The sequence below is a fragment of the Arachis ipaensis genome, chromosome B6, assembly GCF_059453495.1.
Source record: "Arachis ipaensis isolate K30076 ecotype BB chromosome B6, ASM5945349v1, whole genome shotgun sequence".
In the NCBI taxonomy this organism is placed as follows: Eukaryota; Viridiplantae; Streptophyta; class Magnoliopsida; order Fabales; family Fabaceae; genus Arachis; species Arachis ipaensis.
Window position 1 is genome coordinate 84,348,936 of NC_142441.1, and position 5,480 is coordinate 84,354,415.

The 5,480-nt window shown below is 37.0% G+C and overlaps 1 non-coding gene across 1 annotated transcript; it reads left to right on the forward strand.

Annotated features, from left to right (window-relative positions):
• Positions 1-4,394: 4,394 nt before the first annotated feature.
• Positions 4,395-4,502, forward strand: LOC148561589 (small nucleolar RNA R71). The gene has a single exon (XR_015888092.1). It is a non-coding gene; the product is annotated as a small nucleolar RNA R71 (small nucleolar RNA).
• Positions 4,503-5,480: the final 978 nt, after the last annotated feature.

Consider the following 5,480-nt stretch of genomic DNA (forward strand, 5'->3'; position numbering starts at 1 on the left):
AAAATCTATCTTTGGAACAAAATTTCACTAATTTTTTCAAACTTTTTTTATGATAAATTTGCTTGAGTTGTATTTGGAACATGAAATTTGAATTAAAGAACACACAACCTGTGAAAGATTTGAGCCTTTATGTATGGTTACATTATTTAGCCATAATTATTTCATTCTTGTGTGTTTACTTCTCTATGATTGTAATCTATATTTTGTTTTATCTTATATGTCCAATATTTATTATATTAACATGCTTGCACATGATTGAGGCCATTATTTGTTATTAACTCACTTATACCAAATAAGCCTACCTTTTACATCACCTTTGTTAGCCCCTTGAGCTTTTAATCCCCTCTTGTTCTATAACCACATTACTAGCCTTAAGCAGAAAAACAAATTAAAAATCCCAAGTGAATCTTTGGTTAGCTTAAGATAGAAATTGTGTATCAACTAAAGTGTGGGAACATTGGGTAATGAGGGAATGTATTTAATTTATTTGAATATTGGGAATTTGGGAACCTACTCATGAAAAGAAAAACCAAATTAGAAAATAATGAAGAATCTATGTGCATTGATACGTTATGTTTGCTTTTATGAATTAAATATATATATATATATAAGGAGACAAAAATTACCCCAATGTTAATGTTAATCAATGCACATGTGATAAATTAAAAAGAAAAATTTGGTACATGAGTATGGGAATCATACAAAAGTGGGAATTATGGGTAGCTAGGTGTGATTTTAAACTTGTATAAAGTATGTATATGTTAGGTGAGATCTTAGACTAATCAAAGATTCACTTTGTTAGCTCACTTAGCCTTATATATATATATACATCCTTACTTTTACCTCAGCCCCATTACAACCTTGAAAAGACCTCATGATGTTTGCATTGGTATATTAACTGTTGTTGATTGGTTAGGAGAAGAACAAAAGTTAGAAAGTATGATTAGAGAAGGATAGAGTGATCACCCTATACACTAGAGATTAGAGCGTACATACATTATCAGTTAGGGTTCAATACTTGAATTTTCATGTTCCCTGCTTTCATGAGCTATCTTCTTGCACTTTTATCCATTTTATTGTATAATGATAGAATTAGTGGAATTTGATTTGTAATTATTTTGAAGAGCTTATTTACTTTTGATCAAGTGGGCAAGAACCGTATAGTTGCATTTATTTATATATATATAGGTTTGCATTGCATTTCATGAGTTTCTACATGTTCATACTTATTTCCTTATCTCCTTCAATTAAGCATGAGGAAATGCTAATGTTTAAGTGTGGGGAGGTTGATAAACCACTATTTTATGGTTTATATTATGTTTAATTATGTGGTTTTATCATGATCCTTACCCACTTATTCATTAAATTAGCATGCATATTAGATTTCTTTCCGGAATTTATTACATCTTTGAAAACTGCTTCCTAGAGACTTTAATTAATTAATTTTAATTCTCCTTTATTCCATTCGATGCCGTGATCTGTGTGTTAAGTGTTTCAGATTTTATAAGGCATGAATGAGTTGGAGATTGGGAAGGAAGCTAGCAAAAATGGAAGAAACACAAGAATTTGAGGAGATAACCAGTGAGAAGTGACACGGTCGCATGGCTCACGCGACCGTGCGAAGGAGAGCAAATCGCAGCGACGCGACCGCATGGCTCACGCGGCCGCACGGATTGGAAAGCCCAAGCGACGCGGTAGCGTGGACGACGCGAACGCGTGGCGAGGAAAAAGCGCAAGTGATGCGTCCGCATGGATGACGCGATCGCGTGACATGTGCGATCTGCATAATCTGCAGAATTCGCTGGGGGCGATTTTGGACCCTATTTCGACCCAGTTCTCGGCCCGGAACAGCAGACTAGAGTCAGAGAATATGCAGAAACAAACAACACATTCATTCGGAGACAGTTTTAGATCTAGTTTTACTCTCTTAGGTTTTTCTCTCTAGGTTTTAGAATTTTTAATTTTCAATTGATCTTAGCATTGGAACATTGAGGAGAGTTATTTCATCATCAAGACTTCGTCATTCTAGCTCATTTTCTTAACTTGGTTTCATTCTTCCATGTTCTTTGTTTTGTTCAATTTTGTTATTTGAATACTTTTATGATTAATTAATGCAAGGATTATTTCTTTTTAATTCAATTTCAATTCCAATAATCATGTCTTCTTTTAATTCCCTTTCATGTGCTATGGATTTATTATTTACAATGCGTGAGTAGTTTCTTTACTTGATGGGGAGTTGATTAAAAGGAACTCTTGAGTTGGAAGGATTGAAGGAAAAATTTGTAATTGGGTTAAATGTTGGATTGCTATCCTGTCACCAACGCCAATCCCTTTGAACTAAGTGGGTTGCAACTTGTGAACAGATCTGGCATTCCAACTTGTTTGACTTTCCCTTACCTAGTAAAGGATAACCAAACAGAACAACCATTAATTATAAATTAATCTTACAATCACTCCATCAATAGTAGAAATTCCAACCAATCAACTCCCAGTCAAGGCTTTTACTCATATTAATTAAATTTCCTCAATTTAAATCCCAATTTATTTAACTCAACTTCTTTGAACAATAAGATAGCACACTTTTCTGCAACTCGTTGGGAGACGACCTGGGACTTAAAACTCCCAGTAATTTTTAATTCAGACTCTCTGTGACATACTTCTAAATTGATAGGCAGATTTTCGGTGAGTTAAGAACTATACTTGCAACGTAACCATTTTAATAATTTTTAATTCACCAGCTTCTACGTCTCATCAGGCCTCTCAACACCAAACTTAGAGTTTGGTTGTGGCCTCCCAACACCAAACTTAGAGTTTGAATGTGGGGATTTTGTTTGACTCTGCATTGAGAAAAGCTTTTCATGCTTCTTCTCCATGGTTATAGAGGGAGATCCTTAAGCTTTAAACACAAGGGAGTCCTTATTCACTTGAAGGACCGATTCTCCTCTATCAACATCAATCACAACTTTTGCTGTGGCTAGGAAGGGTCTGCCAAGGATGATGGATTCATCTATACACTTCCCAGTCTCTAAGATTATGAAGTCAGCAGGGATGTAGTGGCCTTCAACCTTTACCAAGACATCCTCTACAAGTCTATAAGCCTGTTTCTTTGAATTGTCTGCCATCTCTAGTGAGATTCTAGCAGCTTGTAGCTCAATGATCCCTAGCTTCTCCATTACAGAGAGAGGCATGAGGTTTATACTTGACCCTAGGTCACACAGAGCCTTCTCAAAGGTCATGGTGCCTATGGTACAAGGGATTGAGAATTTTCCAGGGTCTTGTCTCTTCAGAGGTAATTTCTGCCTAGTCAAGTCATCCAGTTCTTTAATGAGCAATGGAGGTTCATCCTCACAAGTCTCATTACCAAATAACTTGGCATTTAGCTTCATGATTGCTCCAAGGTACTTAGCAACTTGCTCTTCAGTAACATCTTCATCCTCTTCAGAGGAAGAATACTCATCAGAGCTCATGAATGGTAGAAGTAAATTCAATGGAATCTCTATGGTCTCTGTGTGAGCCTCAGATTCCCACGGTTCTTCATCAGGAAAGTCCATGGAGGCCAGTGGACGTCCATTGAGGTCTTCCTCAGTGGAGATCACTGCCTCTTCCTCCTCTCCAGGTTCGGCCGTGTGGGTTGTGGTTATGGCCTTGCACTCTCTTTTTGGATTCTCTTCTGTATTGCTTGGAAGAGTACTAGGAGGGAGTTCAGTAATTTTCTTACTCAGCTGACCCACCTGTGCCTCCAAATTTCTAATGGAGGACCTTGTTTCAGTCATGAAACTTTGAGTAATTTTAATTAAATTAGAGACTACAGTTGCTAATTCAGAGTGGCTCTGCTTAGAATTCTCTGTCTATTGCTGAGAAGATGATGGAAAAGGTTTGCTATTGCTAAACCTATTTCTTCCACCATTATTGTTATTGAAGCCTTGTTGAGGCCTCTGTTGGTCCTTCCGTGAGAGATTTGGATGATTTCTCCATGAAGGATTATAGGTGTTTCCATAGCGTTCTCCCATGTAATTCACCTCTTCCATTGCTGGGTTCTCAGGATCATAAGCTTCTTCTTCAGATGAAGCTTCCTTAGTACTGCCTGGTGCAGCTTGCATTCCTTACAGACTTTGAGAAATCATATTGACTTGCTGAGTCAATATTTTATTCTGAGCTAGTATGGCATTCAGAGTATCAATCTCAAGAACTCCTTTCTTCTGATTTGTCCCATTATTCACAGGGTTCCTTTTAGAAGTGTACATGAATTGGTTATTTGCAACCATCTCAATGAGTTCCTGAGCTTCTGCATGCGTCTTCTTCAGATGAAGAGATCCTCCAGCAGAGCTGTCCAATGACATCTTGGATAGTTCAGACAGACCATCATAGAAGATACCTATGATGCTCCATTCTGAAAGCATGTCAGAAGGGCACCTTCTGATTAATTGCTTGTATCTTTCCCAAGCTTCATAGAGGGATTCACCTTCCTTCTGTCTGAAGGTTCGGACTTGCACTCTAAGCTTACTCGATTTTTGAAGCCAAGAAGGCATTGACTAGCTTTTCCCAAGAGTTCAGGCTTTCTTTAGGTTGTGAGTCCAACCATGTCCTAGCTATGTGTCTTACAGCAAAAGGGAAGAGCATAAGTCTGTAGACTTCAGGGTCAACCCCATTGGTCTTGACAGTGTCACAGATTTGCAAGAATTCAGCTAAGAACTGATGAGGATCTTCCAATGGAAGTCTATGAAACTTGTAATTCTGTTGCATTAGAGAAATTAATTGAGGATTAAGCTCAAAGTTGTTTGCTCCAATGGCAGGGATTAAGATGCTTCTCCCATAGAAGTCGGGAGTAGGTGCAGTAAAGTCACCAAGCACCTTTCTTGCATTGTTGGCATTATTGTTTTCAGCTGCCATTGTTTCTTCTTCTTTGAAAAGCTCTGTTAGGCCCTCTAGAGAGAGTTGTGCTTTAACTTCTCTTAGCTTTCTCTTCAAGGTCCTTTCAGGTTCAGGATCAGCTTGAACAAGTATGCCTTTATCTTTGCTCCTGCTCATATGAAAGAGAAGAAAATAAGAAAGTAGGGAATCCTCTATGTCACAGTATAGAGATTCCTTGAGGTGTCAGAGGAAAGAAGAATAGAAGGAGGAGGTAGATAGAAGAGAATTCAAACTTATCAAAAGGGATAGAGTTCGAATTGCACCTTGAGGAGGAGTGTTAGTCCCTTAAATAGAAGGATGTGAGAAGAGGGGAAGAAATTTTCAAAATTAAGGTAAGAAATTTTGAAAATTTGGTAATTGATTTTCGAAAACTAAGATTGGGAAAGAAATTAAGTGATTTTGAAAAAGATTTTGAAATTAGAAATTAAAAAGATATGATTGAAAATTAATTTTGAAAAAATGTGATTGAAAGGATATGATTGAGAAGATATGATTGAAAATCAATTTAGAAAAAGAAAGTTTTTAAAATTAAAGTTGATTACTTGACTTTATGGTTTATCTTATGCTCA